This window comes from Hemitrygon akajei, chromosome 2 (assembly GCF_048418815.1).
Source record: "Hemitrygon akajei chromosome 2, sHemAka1.3, whole genome shotgun sequence".
In the NCBI taxonomy this organism is placed as follows: Eukaryota; Metazoa; Chordata; class Chondrichthyes; order Myliobatiformes; family Dasyatidae; genus Hemitrygon; species Hemitrygon akajei.
The window spans coordinates 41,093,997-41,114,021 of record NC_133125.1 but is presented as its reverse complement, the minus strand read 5'-3'; positions in this window follow the sequence as shown (position 1 = coordinate 41,114,021).

Genomic DNA, 20,025 nt, shown 5'->3' with positions numbered 1-20,025 from the left:
GAAGAAGTGTAGGTATATCACTGTCTCTTGTGGAGAGGAGGTGAAAGGATAGTGGTGGCACATGCTGCATTTAGAGGGTCCGGTGAGAAGGATAAAAGGTGTCATCATTGTGCTAATACCTGGATTAGAAGAGGCTTAGATTTATTGATTTTATTCCTTATTTATTGAGAATATGGTTATCAAACATAGAGAATCCAATGAGAAAGAAATTGTTTTATGGTATCAGATTTTAAGACATTTATTAGTTTAGGAATAAGAATGTTCAATACAAAATCATTTTCCTTCAGTGCTTTTAAAAACATTATTTCATTTAACAAAACAGCCTTGCAAAGGTAGGGTTATGATTTTCTTTCAGCATCTTTCATGAGTTTAGTGTGTTAAACGATCAACACATACTGTAGACATATGAGTAAGATGCGTTTTCCAGTTGGGGTATATGTTAAATGATTTCAGACCAGTTTCTATAACATGGAACTGGATTTTTCATTGTTTCATGTTTGAAATAATAAAGCAAAACAATTCTAGTCCTTTCAATATCTCAGAAGTGTTAATATCTCATACTGATGTTGGAAAGATTTCTTGGTGCTATGGAAACCAAATCTTGATCTTCAAAGGATGATAAATGGTACATTTTCAATCCATTCATAGGCAATTCCTGAAGCATCTTTTCTATTGTGTATTTTGTTCTGATTCAGAAAATAAATAGGCTTTCAAATGACATGAAGAATAACCAATCATTTGTTTCTGATTAGCTTTCATTGCTAGTTGAGATGCAGAGCTCTATCTTTATAATCTAAAACATTGTTTTCTACATAATTTAATGACAAAATGTCAGCTGTGCCCTTAACAAGTACCACAAAATGCATTCAATGTTATTATGCTGTAAATAAAGCAAGTATTTCACTCTAATTTATTATGTTGACATTGATGTACTTTTAGTTAACTTGTTCCTTTTCTGATTCTACTAAAATGCTACAGCAACCAGTTCTTTTACCGGATATATATATATATATATATATCACACGGCCAAACAAAGACACAAGATGAAATGCAATTAGATTCATGAGGCGAGCACTGATTTATTAGGCAAGCTGACTGCAAGCAATACGTAAGTTTGATTTGCTTTCTTATCTAGAAATCATTGATGGAGATAGGTTAATGTATAGATCTAAAATGAAGTGTTTTGCTACTTTATCTTTGATACACGTACGTACATAATTTAAATGACTGTCAAACCACTAGATAAAGATCACTTTGGATGAGGTATTGCTTCCGGTCGGAAGATGTGCTTTCCCACCCTCCTCTTTATGTTACTACCATTATTTACATCATCATGATACATTGGTTTCAGAGTAACAATTATTTTGTTCCCCTTTACACTTGTGTTCTGGAATGATGTTAAAGAATCTTGAGTGAGGTCTTTTTTTTTACAATATCCTATCCCTCACAAAACCTTTGCCTATCTCGATCTCTAACTGTGCTTTGCAACAGAAGAATTTTCTGCAGTTGCTTTTGTTTAGATTTTCCACCTTTTCCTTTCTCTTTTTCTGCTCTCCATGACGGTGTTACTCAGAATAATAATCTAAATTACCTAAGACCTGCATTACCTTGATCTACATTTTGAGAACAGATCTTCCTTCCACTCATAATAAATTTCATGATGCTTCTATTACAGTTATTCCTTTCTCATTTGTTCATTCCCTGTTTCCTCTCCACCTTGCGCATTCCAGCAGGCATCATACCTCCATCCTGCATCACACCATCAGCATTCCCATGCCATCGCCTCCTCCCTTTGCATCACAAATGTTATACATCCCTTTCTTTTCAATTGTACCTTTTCCCCTGTTGAATAAGGGCTTTCAGGATTTTGACCCAACAATGAAGAAGGAGCAGTCATCTACTTCCAAGTCAAGATAGTATGTGACTTTGAGAGACAGCTGCAGGTGATCCTGTTGAAGAAGTCTTGGTGAGTTGCTGCTGTGCGATTGGCTGATTGGCAGGAGGCAAAGTGGGAATAAAGGGAGCTTTTTCTGGTAGCTGGTGACTAGTAGTGTCATACAGGGGCTGATGTTGGGACGACTTCTTTTTACATTATATGTTAATGATTTGGATGATGGAATTGATGGCTTTGTGGCCATGTTTGTGGATGATACGGAGACAGGTGGAGAGGCAGGCAGTATTGAGGAAGCAGGGTGGCTGCAAAAGATCTTAGACAGTTGAGGAGAATGGCAAAGAAATGGCAGATAGAATATAGTGTAGGGAAGTGTATGGTCACGCACTTTGGTAGAAGAAACAAAAGCATAGTCTATTTTCTAAAAGGACAGAAAAATTCAAAAAATCCAAGGTGCAAAGAGACTTGTGAGTCTGTGCAGGGTTCACCAAAATTTAACTTGCAGGTTGAGCAGGTGGTGAGGAAGGCAAATGAAATGTTTGCATTCATTTCAAGAGGACTAGAATATAACAAAACAAGGATGTAATGCTGTAGCTTTATAAGGCACTGATGTGGCCTCACTTGGAGTATTGTGAGCAGTTTTGGGCCCCATATCAAAGAAAGGTTGTGCTGACATTGGAAAGGGTTCAACGGAGGTGATTCTGGGAATAGGAGGAGCGTTTTATGGTTCTTGGTCTGTCCTCATTGCAATTTAGAAGAATGGGGGGTGGGGAGGGATGGAATCTCATCAAAACCTATTAAATGTTGAAATATCTAAATAGAGTGGATGTGGAGAGGATGTTTCCTGTAGTGGGGGAGTCTAGGACCAGAGGGCATAGCGTCAGAATAGAGGGAAGCCCATTTAGAACAAAGATGAGAAATGTCTTTACCCAGAGTGTGGTGAATCTGTGAAATTCATTGCCACAGGTGGCTGTGGAAGCCAAGTCATTGGGTGTATTTAAGGTGGAAGTTGATAGATTCTTGATTAGTCAGGGCGTGAAAAGGTTTCAGGGAAAAGGCAGGAGTATGGGGTTGAAAGGGAAAATGGATCAGCCATAATGAAATGGCAGGGTAAACATGATGGGCCAAATGGCCTAATTCTGCTCCTATATTTTGTGGTCTTCATTGTCTTTTATGCATTTTATAAAAACACATTATATAGATACAGCATGGCTTGGAAGTAAATGTTTTTGCTGGTGTCATATAAATGACCTGCTTTGTACTAAATGGTGTCAAGCCTCTTGAGTATAGCAATAACAGCTTTTCAATGGCTTCTCTGCAAGTATCTCTCAGATTCTTATACATTTTGATGAGATCATTTCTCATTATCTTACATTCTATTCAATGTCCCCAGGCTTCATTGTTATAGTACAGTCCTCCCAGTCAAGGAATCTAGTTAGTGAATATATACTGAACTAGCTCAGAGCAATGTAATTCTTCTTTCTACATTGTGATCTAAACTAGGTAGAGTACTTGTGCTGTGGTTTCACCAAAGTTGCATAAAATGCAATAAGACTTTACTGCTCTAAAAGGTGAGCATATCATTTGTGTCTTTCTTCCTGCAACACTGAACAAGCACTCAGACCTCCACAAAATAAACGTCATTTCCCAATGCCCATTCTTTTAACATGTTTGGTTTCTTTTGTAGGTTCCTTGTGTCCTCCTCACAGCTCATTTACAAAACCAAAAGGATGGATAAATTACATTGTTCTTCAATCTAAGTGATCTCGACAAAGCTGTGCTCTCCACCCAGAGAGTAAGCTGACAGATTTGGTGGTCTTAATATATCAATACGTTCTGAAGTCTGACACTTGAGAGTTCTCTGCTGTTTAAATGGCTAAAGGGTGGGTGATTCAACTCCAAACCACTGTTGCAATCTAGTTGATTAATTCCTATGTCATAGCATCCAACTAACCCAAAAGTTTGGAGCTATGTTGCCAAGTATTTTTCACTTACTTACTCAAGCAAATTTTGCATGATGTTCCTGTTTTGAATTTGTTACTCGATATTTTTAGCTCCAGCTCCAGCTGCCTTAGTGTTCCTCAATGCAATAACTCTTTAAACATTTTACTAGAATAAAGTGTTCAGAAAAATCTGACACCACTCCATTGAAGGCTCAGTAAATTAAATAGCAATTTAAGTAATTATCTACCCATGGAATGGGAAATGATTTGATGCTGTAATTGACTGTTTGTCATCTGCTCTGTAATGTTTCCTTTTGACTTGCATCTGCCTTTGGGCACAACACTGTGCTTTGATCTCCTGTGGTCAATTCCTGCTCATGCATGAAAGATTAGATTCTTACTTCCAATTGCACTTTGTACGCCACCCAAGAGAGTTTGATCTACGTCTAAATTCGCATTTTTGGAGTTCCTGAGAAAAACTTTGAAAACAATGTGTCATCCTTTTTATGAATTCAAGTGTCTGCAAGATATCAATCATCTTAAAGGCAGTCAAAGATTAATTACTGCACATTTCACAGGCACCAACTTAAAAGTTGAGCACCAACAATGTGCAGGTTGAGCAGCATCTGTGGGAAGAAAAAAATTTTGGCATTTCGGGTCAAAACCTTGCTTCTGGACTAAGAGTGGAGAAGCAAGATGGTTTGCATAAAGGTTAGAAGGGACGGGAGTGGCGAAAAATGATTTGGTGGCAACTTGCAGGCTGAGGAGAGGTGTGAGGTGACAGCCAGGTAGAGCCAGGCAGGGAAATTGAGAGGGGCTAGAGTTAGACAACTTCGACAGGTGAGTGATTGCTAGAGGGAGGGAGAGGGAGAGAGAAAGTACACACTGATGAAGAATGTGGGGAGAGCAGAGTGCAGAAGTAGGAGATAAGCAGGAACACAAAAGGCTACCAGTGCTGGATTCAGATAAATAAAGAATGCAAGACTGGGAGAGGTGAACAACAGTTGGAAGCAGATGCGGGGAAGTGGGAAGAAACCAGTAGTGAAGTGGGTGGTTGGCGCCAGGAAGGGGAAGAGGATGAAGATCAGTGAAGGGGGGGTGGGGGAGGATGGGAAAGAGGGCAAAAATAAGAGAACGAGTATCAAAAAGAGAGGAAGTTAGGGGGAGAGTGGTAAGCAAAATAGGAAAACAGGGAGGGGCTACCTAAAATTAGAAAACTCAGTATTCATGCCATTGGTTTGCCGAATACCTGGGCAAAATGTAAGTGCTGTTCCTCCAGTCTTTGTGACCCGAAATGTCAAAATTTTCTTTCATCCCAAATGGCCTGTTGAATTCCTTCCACTTTATTTTGCTCCAGATTCCAAATTTTTTGCATCCTAGTCTCAAAATTGAGAGCTATCTGGATCATTTAAGAGTGATCCTACTGAAAGGTCTTGGCCTGAAATGTCCACTGTACTTTTTTCCATAGATGCTGCCTGGCCTGCTTAGTTCTTCCAGCATTTTCTGTGTGTTGCTCGGATTTCCAGCATCTGCAGATTTTCTCTTGCTTGTCATTTTAAGAATTGTATCAGATTATGTTGTGTTGGCAGAAATCACATGGTGCAATGGCTTAGCTGTGTTATATTTCATGCATTACAACAGTGACTGCACTTTGTATTTATTTCATTGGCTGCAAAACACTGAGATAATGAGCACTCTATTGTCTGTGACCCCACACATCTTTCATTCACAGTACAATCCATCCTAAAAAAAAATGCAGGGAGTTCAATGGATCATCAAAACAAACCCACTCCTTCTTAACCCCAACCACCACTACTTCGTCACTTCCTGCCAGTCACCTTGTGTACAAACCCTCCTGTGCCAAGTGTCACTTTATGGACATACAATCCATTGATGTATATAAGCTATTTCTTGTAGTTATATTTATTGTATTTTTTAATTACTGTGTTCTTTATCTTACTGTGTTTTCTTTTGTGCTGCATCAGATCCAGAGTAACTATTATTTTAAAAGGAAATAACATCTCCTTGATGACAATCAACACTGATGCACCTCAAGGATGCATGCTTAGCCCACTGCTCTACTCTACTGCACCCACAACTATGTGGCTAGACACAACTCAAATAGCATCCATAAATCAACTATTGTTCGCAGAATTATCAGATGGTGATGACGAGGCATACAGGAGCAAGATTGATCAGTTGGTTGAGTGGTTTCATGACACCAATCTTGCACTCAGTGTCAGTGAGATCAAGGAATTGATTGTGGATGTCAGGAAGGGGGCATCAAGGGAACATGCACCAGTTCACATTGAGGGATCAGCAGTGGAAAGGGTGAGCAGTTTCAAGTTCCTGGGTGTCAACATCTCTGAAGATCTACCCAGGGTCCAACATATTGATGCAATTACAAAGAAGACATGACTGTGACTATATTTTTCCAGGAATTTGAGGAGACTTGGTACGCCATCAAAGACTCTCTCAAATTTCTATATATGTTTCCTGGAGGGCCTTCTAACTTGTTGCATCACAGCATAGGATCAAAAAAAGCCACAGAAAGTTGTAAACTCAGCCAGCTTCATCATAGGCACTATCCTCCCCAGCACTGAGGACACAGTTTTCGCTCGGTGGAAGAACAAGCTGGACCAGGACAATTTACCATCAATCTAGTCATGCCATATAGGGACTGGGGTTATATATATATTATTTTTCTCTTTGTGACAGTATGTTTTCTGAAATTCTAACTATATGTGATATTTGTGCTATATGCAGTGTGCTGTGTGCTGCTGGCAATGTGTTTGGCACCTTGGCCCTGGAGGAACACTCTTTCATTTGTCTATATTCATGTATGGTTGAATAATAATTAAACGTGAATCTTCAGAAAGCGATGTCCCAGAATGATAGCATCCATCATTAACAACTCCCATCCTCTAGGACATTCCCTCTTCTTATCAAGGAGGAGTTATAGAAGCCTGAACTCAAGCACTGAACATTTCATGAACAGCCTGTTTTCCCTCTGCCATCATATTTCTGAATAGACAATAAACCCATGAACACTGCTTCATTTTTGCTCTCTTTTTGCACTATTTATTGTAACTTATTCATATATATTTATTGTATTTTTAGTTGTTTTTGTTATCATTATGCATTGCAATGTTCCGCTGCTGCAAAATGTCAAATTTCATGACATATGCTAATGGTATTAAGCTTGATTCTGATTCTGCCTTGTGTACTGGAAATGACATTAAACAATCTTGATTCTTGATCTTGAATTGTTTGCTTTGATGATAGCAATTCAGTTCAGCCATACATGCCAAGTAAAAAACATGCTATTTCAGTATCAACTTTCTACCAAGAATCTGTATTCTAATTTATTCTTTTGGTCTATGTGCTGATAAGTTGAAACATAAGAAAAGGAGGGAATTGTGCAGTGTATTACAACCATGCCTGACACATAACACTGGATTATTTTTGTAATACTTCACACTAAAGAACCTAAAAACGGAATTTTCTGATATGTCTTTAAACACAATTATTCCTGCTTTTCTCTCTTTCCTCTCCACGGGAGGCTTGCTTTCTCCCCTTTTCAGTTCTGATGAAGACTCCTTCACCTGAAACATCAACTCTATTTTTCTCTGCCCTCCCCAGCCTGCTTGAAGCACTGAGTGCTTCCCACAAGCTTTGTTTTTGCTTCAGATTACCGGTATCTGCAGTCTTTTGCTCCAAATACAAAACATGAATAATATCTTGTTCTTTGTCTTTTTAAATATGAGATTATTTTATCTGCTCGAAATAGTATTGCATTTTTAATGTAAGAAATTAAAGATTTATATTGCAAAAATGCAAGTGTGAAGGAACAGACAAAATTTTCAGTTCCATTGGTATTAAAAGCCTCTTTAATAACATCAAACATAGAACAGTACAGCACAGGAATGGGCCCTTTGGCCCATAATGTTGTCCAGAACCAGCTAAAAAGTAAATCTAAAAACCACAAAGAACTAATTTCTCCTACCTACACAATATCTCTATCCCTCCATCTTCCTCACACCCATGTGCCCATCCAAACATCTCTTATGAGATGTATTTGCCTCTACCACCATACTAGGCAGTGCATTCCAAGCATCCATGACTCTCTGAGTGAAAAAAACCTACCCCTCACATCCTCTTTGAACCTACCCCCTCTCACCCTGTGGTATTAGACATTTCTACCCTTGGAAAAAGATACTCCGTCTACTCCATCTGTGCCTCTTATAATCTTATAAACCTCTGTCAGATCTCCCCTTTGCCTCTGCCACTTTAAAGAAAACAACCCAAGTTTTTTCAGTGACTCATGATAACACATAACCAGGCAACGTCCCTTTAAACCTTTTATGTCCCCTCTCCAAAGCCTTCCTATAGTGGAGCGACTAGAACTGTAGATGTGGCCAGAACAGTTTTTTATAAAGTTGCAACATAATTTCTTGACTTTTAAAGTCAATGCCTTGACTAATAAAAGCAAGCATCCCATAAGCCTTCTTGACCTCCCTACTGACTTGTGTAGCCACTTTCATGGAGCTATGAACTTGGATCCTAAGTGCTCTCTGCTCTGCAACACAGTTAATGATCTTGCCCTTAACAGTGTACTGTCTCCTTGCATTTGCCCTACCGAGATGCAACACCTCACATTTATCTGGGTTAAACTCCATCTGACATTTCTCAGCCCATATCTGTAACCGATCTATATTGTGCTCTGTTCTTTGCCAGTCTTCACCTCCACCGATGTTGGTATCATCCTCAAACTTACTGACCTACCCAACTACGTTTTCATCCGGGACATTTATATACATTACAAACAACAGAGGTCCCAGCACAGATCCCTGTAGAACACCACTAATTACAGACCTACAACTTGAATAAGTCACTTCAGCAATTACCTTCTGTCTTCTATGTGCCAGCCAGTTCTGAACCCAAACAGCCAATTCACAGCAGACCCTATGCATCTTAATCTTCTGTACCCTCCCACAAGGGATTTTGTCAAATGCCTTATTAAAATCCATGTAGACAACACCCACTGCTCTAACTTCATCAATGTCTCTTGTCACCTTGGCTAAAAACTCTTTCACGTTGGTAAGACATGATCTGCCCTGCATAAAGACTTGCTCGCTCTCCCTAATCAGGCCAGGGTTTCCAAATGCTCATATATCCTGTCCCTAAGAATTTTCTCCAGCAATTTTCCTACAACTGGTATGAGACTGGTTTATAGTTCCCAACATTTTCCCCTTGTTCCCTTCTTAAATAGAAGTACAACATTAGCCACTCTCCAGTCCTCCAGGACCTCACCTGTGCATAGAGAGAACACAAAGATACTAGTCAAGACACCAGCAATCTCATGTCTTGCCTCCTTCAATAACCTGGGGTGAATCCCACCAGACTCTGGAGACTTATCCACCATAATACTCATTAGGAGACCCAACATTTCTCCCTCCTTGACCTCTAAATGCCCTAATGTATTTATGCACTTAACCTCTGATCCTTTGGTCCTCCATATCCTTTTCCTTGGTAAATACTGAAGCAAAATACTGATTAAACACCTCACTCACATTCTCTGCATCCAAGCAGATTTTCCCCCCTCTATCCTTGAGTGGTCCCCCCTCTCCTTCTTGCTCTTGAAGTATACATAGAATGCCTTGGGATTCACCTTAATCTAAGTTGCCCAGGACTTTTCATGGCTCCTCCTGGCTTTCCTAATTCCTTTCTTTAGTTCTTTTCTAGCTTCTTTATTCTCTTCACATGCTCCGTTTGATCCTAATTTTTGAAGCTTTACGTACTTTTCCTTTTCCTTCTTGACTAAGTTCATCATCTCTGAGGACATTTGAGGTTCTTGTCTCTTCCCATCTTTGTCTTTCTTTGAACAAGAACATACTTTTCCTGTACTCTGTGCAATTGATCTTTAAACACCCTCCGCATGTCTAACGTGGACTTACCAGAAAAAAAATGGTGCTCCCAATGAACTCTTCTTAGTTCCTGCATAAAGCCATCATAATTTGCCCTACTCCAATTTTAAACACTCCCGCAAAGACCATACCTAGCCTTATCTGTAGCTATCCTGAAAGTTAAGGAGTTGTGGTCGCTGTTCACTAATTGCTCACCCACTGAAGGGTCAGTCACATGGTCAGGCTCATTACCCAACACCAGGTCTTGTACGGATTCTTCTCTCATTGGAGCATAAAACATAGAAAATCTACAGCACATTACAGGCTTTTCGGCCCACAATGTTGTGCCGACCATATAACCTACTCCAGAAGCTGCCTAGAATTTCCCTACCGCATTGCCCTCTATTTTTCTAAGCTCCATGTACCTATCTATGAGTCTCTTAAAAGGCCATCTACCTATTGATTTAAGAAACCCTCCTGGATGCACCTAACCAATTCTGCCCCATCCAAATCATTTGCACTAAGAAGGTCCCAGTTTATTATAAGGAAGCCAAAATCCCCCATGACAGCAACCCTATTGTTTTTACACATTTCCTTAATTTGTTTACATATCCGTTCCTCAATGTCCCAGTGGCTATTGGGGGCCTGTAGCACAATCCCATTAATGTCATTGCACCTTCCTATTCCTGAGTTCTACCCGAATTTCTTAGTGTCTGATCTGTCCGTTTTGTCTCCCCTGAGTGAAGCTGTGATATGTGCAACCCTCCACACTCCACTACTTTTACCTCCTTCTCTATCTTTTCTATAACTTTGAAAACCCTGTACATTAATCACCCATTCGCACCCCTCTCTCAACCAAGTTTCTGTAATGGCCACAACATCGTAGTTCTATGTACTGATCCATGCTCTAAGCTTATCACGTTTACCCATAATACTCAGAGGATTACAATGCACACACCTCAAACTATCCGACCCATTTGTGGCTATTTTGTTGCAAGTGAGATTATTGCAAACATTATTAACATTGCAAACATAATTAAAAAGAAAAGGCAAATATTGCTGCTGAAACTTTTGGTTATACCTGTACTAACTTTACTGACATTTTGCATGTGTAACTAACTTCAAAACGTAACTGTAAGTGCGACATGCCAGTAAATAACCGTGCTGACAGCTAAACTACACAGTAGTATTGCAATTGTTGTGTTTACTTATTCCAAATCAATCCAAGCAATTTTGTCTCAGTAATAATGGTCATCTCATCTAAGAAATTACATTCAACCGGCTTCCTATCCATTGAGGATGTAGGACAATGTGCCGTTAGAGTATTATTGTCAAATGAAAAAAAGGGAGCGCATGCTGTTCAAATCTAACACTGAAAGTGCAAGAAAGAGAGTCCCCTTATTTATTCTGCCTGATTAAGGAAGAGTTAAGATCATAGAACATGAAACACAGAACATTAGAGCACAGTACAAGAACTTTGGACCACAATGATGTGCTGACCTTTTAATCTATTCTAATCCAATCTAACCCTTCCCATCACCCCCTTCTCCCCCACCACATAGTCCTCCATTTTCTATCATCCATGTGCTGATCTAAGAGTCTCTTAAATGTATCTGATGTTCCTATATTACTTGTAGGGCAATGTAATTGGTGGAAATATACATAATTCACAGCCATGACATTGAGTTTGGGTTCACTTTAAGAAGCTGGTCTGACGTGATAACATAATTACATAAAGGATTTTAAGCACTATTTGTGTTCAGAGTTTGGAATTCAATAAAATATGTTATGGTTTTTCTTAAATATAAAATACTTCACTTTGTTGCATCTGCAAAAACTTACATGCTTAAGTATTTAAACCACAAACCTGCGTCAGACTGATGTTATTGTTATACTGTGATTAGGGATACTATTTTGCATGGTTTTCTTTAACAGTAGCAATTAATAAATCTGTTGATGTGAAAGTATTTGAGTTCCATGCAGAATAAAACTATGAGATCATTATAGGTCTTACGAAAGTCTCGAACAGTTAGAACCTGGCCTGCTCAAAATGGAATCGGATGATCATGAAGAACAACGTATCAGGTTTTTCATACTAATTTTTGTTTCAGTATAAAATGAAGCATGGTGGCGTGACAGTAAATTAGCCTCGATACATGTGATCTTGCTTCTTTACGCCATTAGACTAATCAGTCAACTCTTGCTGTTAAGGATAATAAGAGATGTAAAAAATGTATAAAATATTTAATTAAAGCTCGTTACAACATCCTGTGCTGCAAGGTTGAAACTAGATTGACAACTTCAAATCTGAACCTAATCACTTTCAAGGGCTCTACAACTCATGCTCTCAGTATAATTAACTTATGTATTTGCTTGCACATTTGTCTTCTTTCACACATTGTTTTTTTGATGGGTGAAACAAATTCCATAGCAGCGTTCAAAAAGAGAGATGGATTGTTAAAGGGAAAAGTCTTAACAGCTTTATGGAGCATACAAAGGAGCAGTATTATTTGCACAGCTCTTGAAAATACTTACCGTTAGTGTTCAGCTTTCTAATAGTCTGTCATTCGATAATTCCATGATTTTATTAAACGATAGAATCAGTATTCGTGTTGTTTCTTGGACGCATTTTGCAAAGTTCTACGTGAAGGTTATATGATGTGGATGTGTTTTAAACTGTGCACCATGAAATTAATTTTGAAGGTTTAAGTTTAAATCCCATCACCGTAGCTGAAGAAATTAAAATCAACTCCTTCAATATAACTGGAATTATTACAGAACTTCAGGAATAGTAACCATGAAACTACATAATTGTCATTAAAACTGATTATGTTCCTAAAATTTTTTGTCCACTCCCAGTTGGCCTTGAGTGGTTAACTCTTAACTGCAATTTGCAGCATTTAGGGATGGCCAGTAAATGCTGGCATTGTCAATGATGTTGATGTCCTGTGAAAAATGAAGCTCATAAACATTTAGATATTGAGAGAATTAAGGAATTTGGAGTTAATGAAGTAAAAAGTAAGCTGTGATTTAATTAAATGATAGAACAGGCACAAGAGTCTGAATGTCCAGTCCTGTTTCTTGCAATTACGCCTGAAGGCTTAAATAAAATAAATGTTGGAACAGCTTTGCAGTTATTTTGGATTCTAATCGAAAGCCTCTTAAATTGAGGAAAAGTTTTGCAAAACCACATTAACCATAGCAGAAAGGACCATTTGCTTAATTGCTGCATTTTCTTATTTAGGTTTTATGGATAATTATAGATGCAGTTTCTTGACTCGGTACTGCTGATTGTGAAGTGATCCACATTGCTTCTGGCGGAGTACATTCTGGTGTGGTACTGTCCAGCATCAAGCCCAGATGTGGCTGCCTGAGTTTAGAAATATTGATCATTGATGTAACTTTCACTTCATCCTATTGACAGAAAGAACCTTTAATCTTATAGCTTCATTTAACAACGCATAAGAAGTTCTACATTTGTTGAAAGTGATCACGGAGATCCTTGGCAGCAGTCAGTTAACATTCCTTCCAAGTGACTCCCTCATTGATGGTATGATTTAGAGCAAGGGTTGTCCCATTTGGTTCAAATACACAGTGTGCTATATTGATGGAATGAGGATATTTTTAGAGAATTTAGCATATTTCTCATGTAGCCAATATCTCTATTAATGCTAAGATACTGCTGCTGCTGGAAAACTGAAATAAACAGAGAAACTGTGTGGAATAGTTGGTGGGGCAGAAACTTTTGATTAAACTTATCAACCAAAGTGTTAATCGTTTCTCTCTCCACTGATGCTGCTTGGCCTGCTGAGCGTTACCACCCAACATATTAAAAAAAAAACTGTTAATAATACTTCTAGTCAAAGGCTAGCAAATGATTTGTGAACTGTTGCTTTGTTAATGATTGATTTGTTAATAAATGATTGGTTAATAATTCCATTATTAAACAGAAGGATCTGCATCACTTCTCCCCATGCAGCAACATACCACAACGCCATTTATCAACACCTTATTTACAGAACCCAAACTGTGGTAAGGAGATAATCTCCAAATTACAATGGGAGATAGAAAACTCACACCAAAAGGGCAATGTTACAATAGTCATGGAGGATTTCAGTACATAGGCAGATTGAGAAAATCAATTTGGGGTAGATCCCAAGAGGGGTTTCTAGAACGTCTACGAGATATCTTTTTACAGAAGCTTGTGGTTGAGCCCATTAGGGATTCTGGATGGGGTGTTGTGCAATGAACCAGAATTGATTAGAGAGCTTAAGGTATAAACCATATAACAATTACAGCATGGAAACAGGCCATCTCGGCTCTTCAAGTCCGTGCCAAACGCTTACTCTCACCTAGATCCACTGGCCCACACTCAGCCCATAACCCTCCATTCCTATCCTGTCCATATACCTATCCAATTTTACTTTAAATGACAATACCGAACCTGCCTCTACCACTTCTACTGGAAGCTCATTCCACACAGCTTCCACTCTCTGAGTAAAGAAATTCCCCCTCGTGTTACCCTTAAACTTTTGCCTCCTAACTCTCAACTCATGTCCTCTTGTTTGAATCTCCCCTACTCTCAATGGAAAAAGCCTATTCACGTCAACTCTATCTATCCCCCTCATAATTTTAAATACCTCTATCAAGTCCCCCTTCAACCTTCTACACTCCAAAGAATAAAGACATAACTTGTTCAACCTTTCCCTGTAACTTAGGTGCTGAAACCCAGGTAACATTCTAGTAAATCTTCTCTGTACTCTCTCTATTTTGTTGACATCTTTCCTATAATTCAGTGACCAGAACTGTACACAATACTCCAAATTTGGCCTCACCAATGCCTTGTACAATTTTAACATTACATCCCAACTCCTATACTCAATGCACTGATTTATAAAGGTCAACATACTAAAAGTTTTCTTCACCACCCTATCCACATGAGATTCCACCTTCAGGGAACTATGCACCATTATTCCTAGATCACTCTGGTTCTACTGCAGTCTTCAATGCCCTACCATTTACCATGTATGTCCTATTTGGATTATTCCTACCAAAATGTAGCACTTCACACTTCTCAGCATTAAAAGGATCACTTAGGGACAAGTGATCATAATATGATAGAATTCACCCTACAATTTGAGAAGGAGAAGCTAAAGTCAGATGTATCAGTATTATAGTGGAGTAAAGGCAATTACAGAGGCACGAGAGAGGAGCTGGCCAAAATTGATTGGAAAAGAACACTGATGTTCACGGATGATGGCAGAGCAACAATGGCTGGAATTTCTGGAAGCAATTTGGAAGGCACAGGATATATACATCCCAAAGAGGAAGAAGTATTCTAAAGGTAAGATAACACAACCATGGCTAACAAGAGAAATCAAAGCCAACATAAAAGACAAAGAGAAGGCATATGATAGAGCAAAAATTAATGGGAAGTTAGAGGATTAGGAAGTTTTTAAAAACCAAAGAGGGCAACTAAAATTGTCATTAAGATAAAGATGGAAAGCAAAAGTAAGCTAGTCAATAGTATTAAAGAGGATACTAAAAGTTTCTTCAGATACATAAAGTGGAAAGGAGAGGCATAAGTGAATATCGGACCCCCTGAAAGATTATGCTGGAGAAGTAATAATGGAGGAGAAGGAAATGGCAGATGAACTGAACAAATATTTTGCATCATTCTTCACTGTGAAAGACACTAGCAGTGTGCCAGATGTTCGATATTGTCAGGGGACAGAAGTGTGTGAAGTTGACATTACTAGGGAGAAGGTTCTTAGGACACCGAAAGGTCTGAAGGTAGATAAGTCATCTGGACCAGATGGTCTACACCCCATTGTTCTGAAAGAGGTGGCTGAAGAGAATGTGGAGGAAATAGTAATGATCTTTCAAGAATCAATTGTTTATGACATGGTTCTGGAAGAATGGAAAATTACAAATGTCACTCCACTCTTCAAAAAGAAATTAAATTATAGGTAAGTTAGTCTGACCAGAGGTTGGGAAGATGTTAGAGTTGATTTATTAAAGATGTGATTTGGGGATTCTTAGAGGCACATGATAAAATAGGCCATAGACAGCATGGTTTCCTCAAGGGAAAATCTTGCCTGACAAATCTGCTGGAATTCCTTGATGAAAGAACAAGCAGGATAGACAAAGGAGAATCAGTGAATGTTTTGTATTTGGATTTTCAGATGGCCTTTGACAAGGTGCCACACATGAGGCTGCTTAACAAGTTAAGAGCCCATGGTATTACAGGAAAGATACTTGAATGGATAAAGCAGTGGTTAATTGGCAGGAGGCAAAGAGTGGGATTAAAGGGAACTTTTTCTTTTTGGCTGCTGGTGACTAGTGGTGTACCACAGGGGTCTGCATTGGAACTGCTTCTTTTACATTATATGTCAATGATTTGTATGATGGGATTGATAGCTTTGTGGCAAAATTTGCAGACAATACGAAGGTAGGTGGAGGGGCAGGTTGTTTAGTGGAAGTAGAGAGGCTACAGAAGGACAGACAGATTAGGAGAATAGGCAAAGAAGTGGCAGATGGAATATTGTGTCAGGAAGTGTGTTGTCATGCATTTTGGTAGAAGAAATAAAAGGCTAGAATATTTCCTAAATGGAGAGAACATTCAAAACTCAGAGGTGCAAAGGGATTTCAGAGTCCTTGTGCAGGATTCCCCTAAACGTTAATTTGCAGGATGTGTCAGTGGTAAGGAAGGCAAATGTAACAGTAGCATTCATTTCAAGAGGACTAGAGTATAAAAGCGAGAATGTAACAATGATAAAGCCTCAGTTGGAGTATTGTGAGCAGGTTTGTACCCCTTATCTAAGAAAGGATGTGCTGACATTGGAAAGGGTTCAAAGGAGGCTCATAAAAATGATTCTGGGATTGAAAAGACCTGTAATTGAAGAGTGTTTGTAATTGAGTATAGCCTGGGCCTATACTCACTGGAATTCAGAAGAATGAGGGGTGATTTCATTGAAACCTATTGAATGTTGAAAGCCCTTGATAGAGTAAATGTGGAGTGGATGTTTCCTATGATTGGGAAATCTAAAACCACAGGACATAGCCTTTGAATAGAGGGGTGTCCTTTTAGAATGGATATGCGGAGGAATTTCTTTAGCCAGAGAGTGGTGAGTCTGTGGAATTAGTGTCACAGGTGGCTGTGGAAGTCAAGTCGTTGGTCTATTTAAGGCAGAGGTTGATAGACTCTTGATTAGTCAGGGGATGATTGGGGCTGGGAGGGAAAGTGGATCGGCCATGATGAAATAGTGGAGCAGACTCAATAGGCCAGATGGCCTAATTCTGTTCCTATACCTTACGGGCTTATGGTCTATTTTAGTTATGTTAACTTACCTGTAAAGTAACGCATTTAGGCCACAGAACGTGAACTGCAGTTTGTTACAACAAACTTTATTGAAGAATGAAACCACTCAAATCAAGATGTTGTTCTCAGTGTTGATGACACCTTTAAATCATTCAGCTGCCCACCAGTAGTGGTAGGCCTCAGACTTGCCTAGTAAAGAAGGAAGCCACAAAGGAGACAAATAATGTGGCTGAACAAACCACTCAAAGAGCCAGGTGAAATTAATCATTGTGCAGTAATATCCCATTGAACTGTGTGTTACCTCAAACTTATTTCCACAGATATTTTTCATGGAGCTATTATTGGCAGCAGCTGGAGTATGTTTATCAAGCCTAATTACTTAGGTATATAAAAACCTGTAATTGGGAATCTGGTTTAGGTGCAGATGCTTCCTCTTGTTGGCCAGGCCAGAGTGGCCTTTTTCTTGGGATTTTATATCTGTACACAGTAGACTGCACACATCTGTTACGTACCCCGTAACTGGGTCACTTACCAGCAAAGATAGAGAGGTCTGTTGAAGTCTGATGGTATTATTTTTAACAGTATTTATTGATAAAAATACACAAATATAATATCAATGCAAACACACAGATAATATACGTCGTCAATACTAAATCTAAAAGCGTGGGTATAATAATAATCAATAAGAAATAGCTCTATCGTTGTCTAGGGGATAATGTATTGTCCGATGGAAATATAAAAGTCACTTTAGTTCAGCCAAGCTGTAGGCTGCAGCCTTTTTGGTTGGAGAGAAAGACGGAGGTTTAACTTGCCCATTCCTTTTATGATGTCAATCCTTCGAGAGTCGTTGGGGGACTGATTTCCCCTTCGAGGTTAGCTAAATCCGTGCTTCCGTGGCAAGGCCCACCAATTCCGAGGCAAATGGAAAAGGACGCACGTGGGCTGGTTCCACTGGCTTTCGCTGTTACAGGAGTTCTAGCATTTCTTCTGGTGCGTCTGAGGGGGCTGTTCCTCAGACCCTCTTTTATCCTGACTCACAGGGTCTCAGATGTCAATCAGGGTGGGATGATGCAATCCCTCCACCAACCCCCCCCCCCCCCCCCGGTTCATTGCCTGGGGGCTTCGATGCATCGTACAGGATTCAATACACAAGTCCGTCTCCAAGAGACAATAGCCGTTATCAATGGTTCCGCCTTTCAGAGGCCAGGACACATTCCAAACTCTTTGTGGATTCTGCATGTCTTTCTCTCATTTCCTGGGTCTCCTGACTCGAATCAATAGCGATCCTGCCATTCTCAAAAAGGAGGGGGCCAGGGGGGGAACACATCAGATTGCATTTATATCTTTGCGTGTCACATAAAACTCCCATGCTCTTTTGGGATAGCTTTCTGGAATAGCTTTAAATGTTTATTCCTCTAACTTTTCTGGCCGTTTTGCCTAAGCCTTCTAGAAAAGGATATCCCAGCAGCCTGTTATCCTCCACCTAACCTACCATAGCATAATCAATGAACTACTAGTAACAGCCTGCCAGCTTATATTTGCCCTCTATATTGGCCCCAAACCAATCAAATTTTTAATGTAAGCAGTATTTCATTTTAAACCTCGTCAAATGCCTTTTGAAAATCAAGATATGACACATTTGTTACTTGCTTGTATTGTGGGCAATTTTCTACTGCTTCCCCAGTTTATTGGCAATTAAAGATGCAAAGTTAATGCTACTGAAGCTTATATCCCTTAAATGAACTGAAGAACAGGCTGGTCAGCCTCAGCTGAATACAAAAGAGGAGTAACTTTGATACTACAACGCAGCTTTCTGTTTATAGTGCACTTTGATATCAGTGTAAACTATCGCCTCAAGTTCTGGAGTACATCTGACTTAGATGAAATACTGCTGCTGCACAGGGCATTTCTTTAATCCAGGCGAGTTTTCAGACATCAAATGTAAGGGGAGAGTACACAATGGCAGGACTCTGGATGTACTGAGGGACCTTGTATTCCAAGTCCATAGCTCCCTGATAACAGCCGCACAATTTGATAGGGTGGTTAAAAAAAGGTGTATAGCATGCTTGCCTTTATTAGTAAAGGCATTGAGTTCAAAATTATTTTTCAGCTGTGTAAAACTCTGAATTATTATATTAAGTTCTGGTCACCCCATCATAGGAAGGATATGAATGTTTTGAAGAGGGTGCAGAAATGGTTTATCAGGGCACTAACTGGATTAGAGGGCAGGTGGTATAAGGAAAAGTTGGATAAGCTACGGTTGCTTTCACTAGAGTGGCATGGGTAGGAATCTATCGCAGAACTTTATAAAATTATGAGGGGCATGGACAACTGGTATTTTTACCTCAGGGTTGAAATGTTTAATACAAGAGGGCATATATTTAAGGTGAGAGGGGAAAGGCTCACGGGGGACTGTGGGACAGGATTTTTTTTTACCTGTAATGCATTGCCAGGGATGGTGGTGGAGGTAGTAACTGTATTCTACATTTGACTTTAGTGATTCTTACACAGCATTGTATTGATAATAGATAATTGATTCATTGAACCCAATTATTTTCATTTTCTAGGATTAGCCTTGTGACTTGAGCAGAAATCTAGCTGGAGCCATGTCAACAGAGGCTTTGCAGATTATTTGATCCAACAATTGGGAGAGCCTCTGATTAACCTTACTGTCTGATGGCATATACTACTCAATGGCATACTTTGTGTGATAACAACTTTGGAAGCTGTGACACAGCAGATGCATTTAGGGCACTGAGCTTTCAATCCACCATTTTCAAAGTGATCCCAGAGTTCAAACAAAACCAGCAGCATTTAAGACATGGCAGCTCTTATACAATGCTAGTTTGATCAGTTTGTAGCTGTAGCAAACAAATACTGACCGCCAGGTGTCAATTACATAACCAAGTTAAGATCTGAACTAAATTTTGTTATTAACAAATCATCAAACACAATACTTTTCTG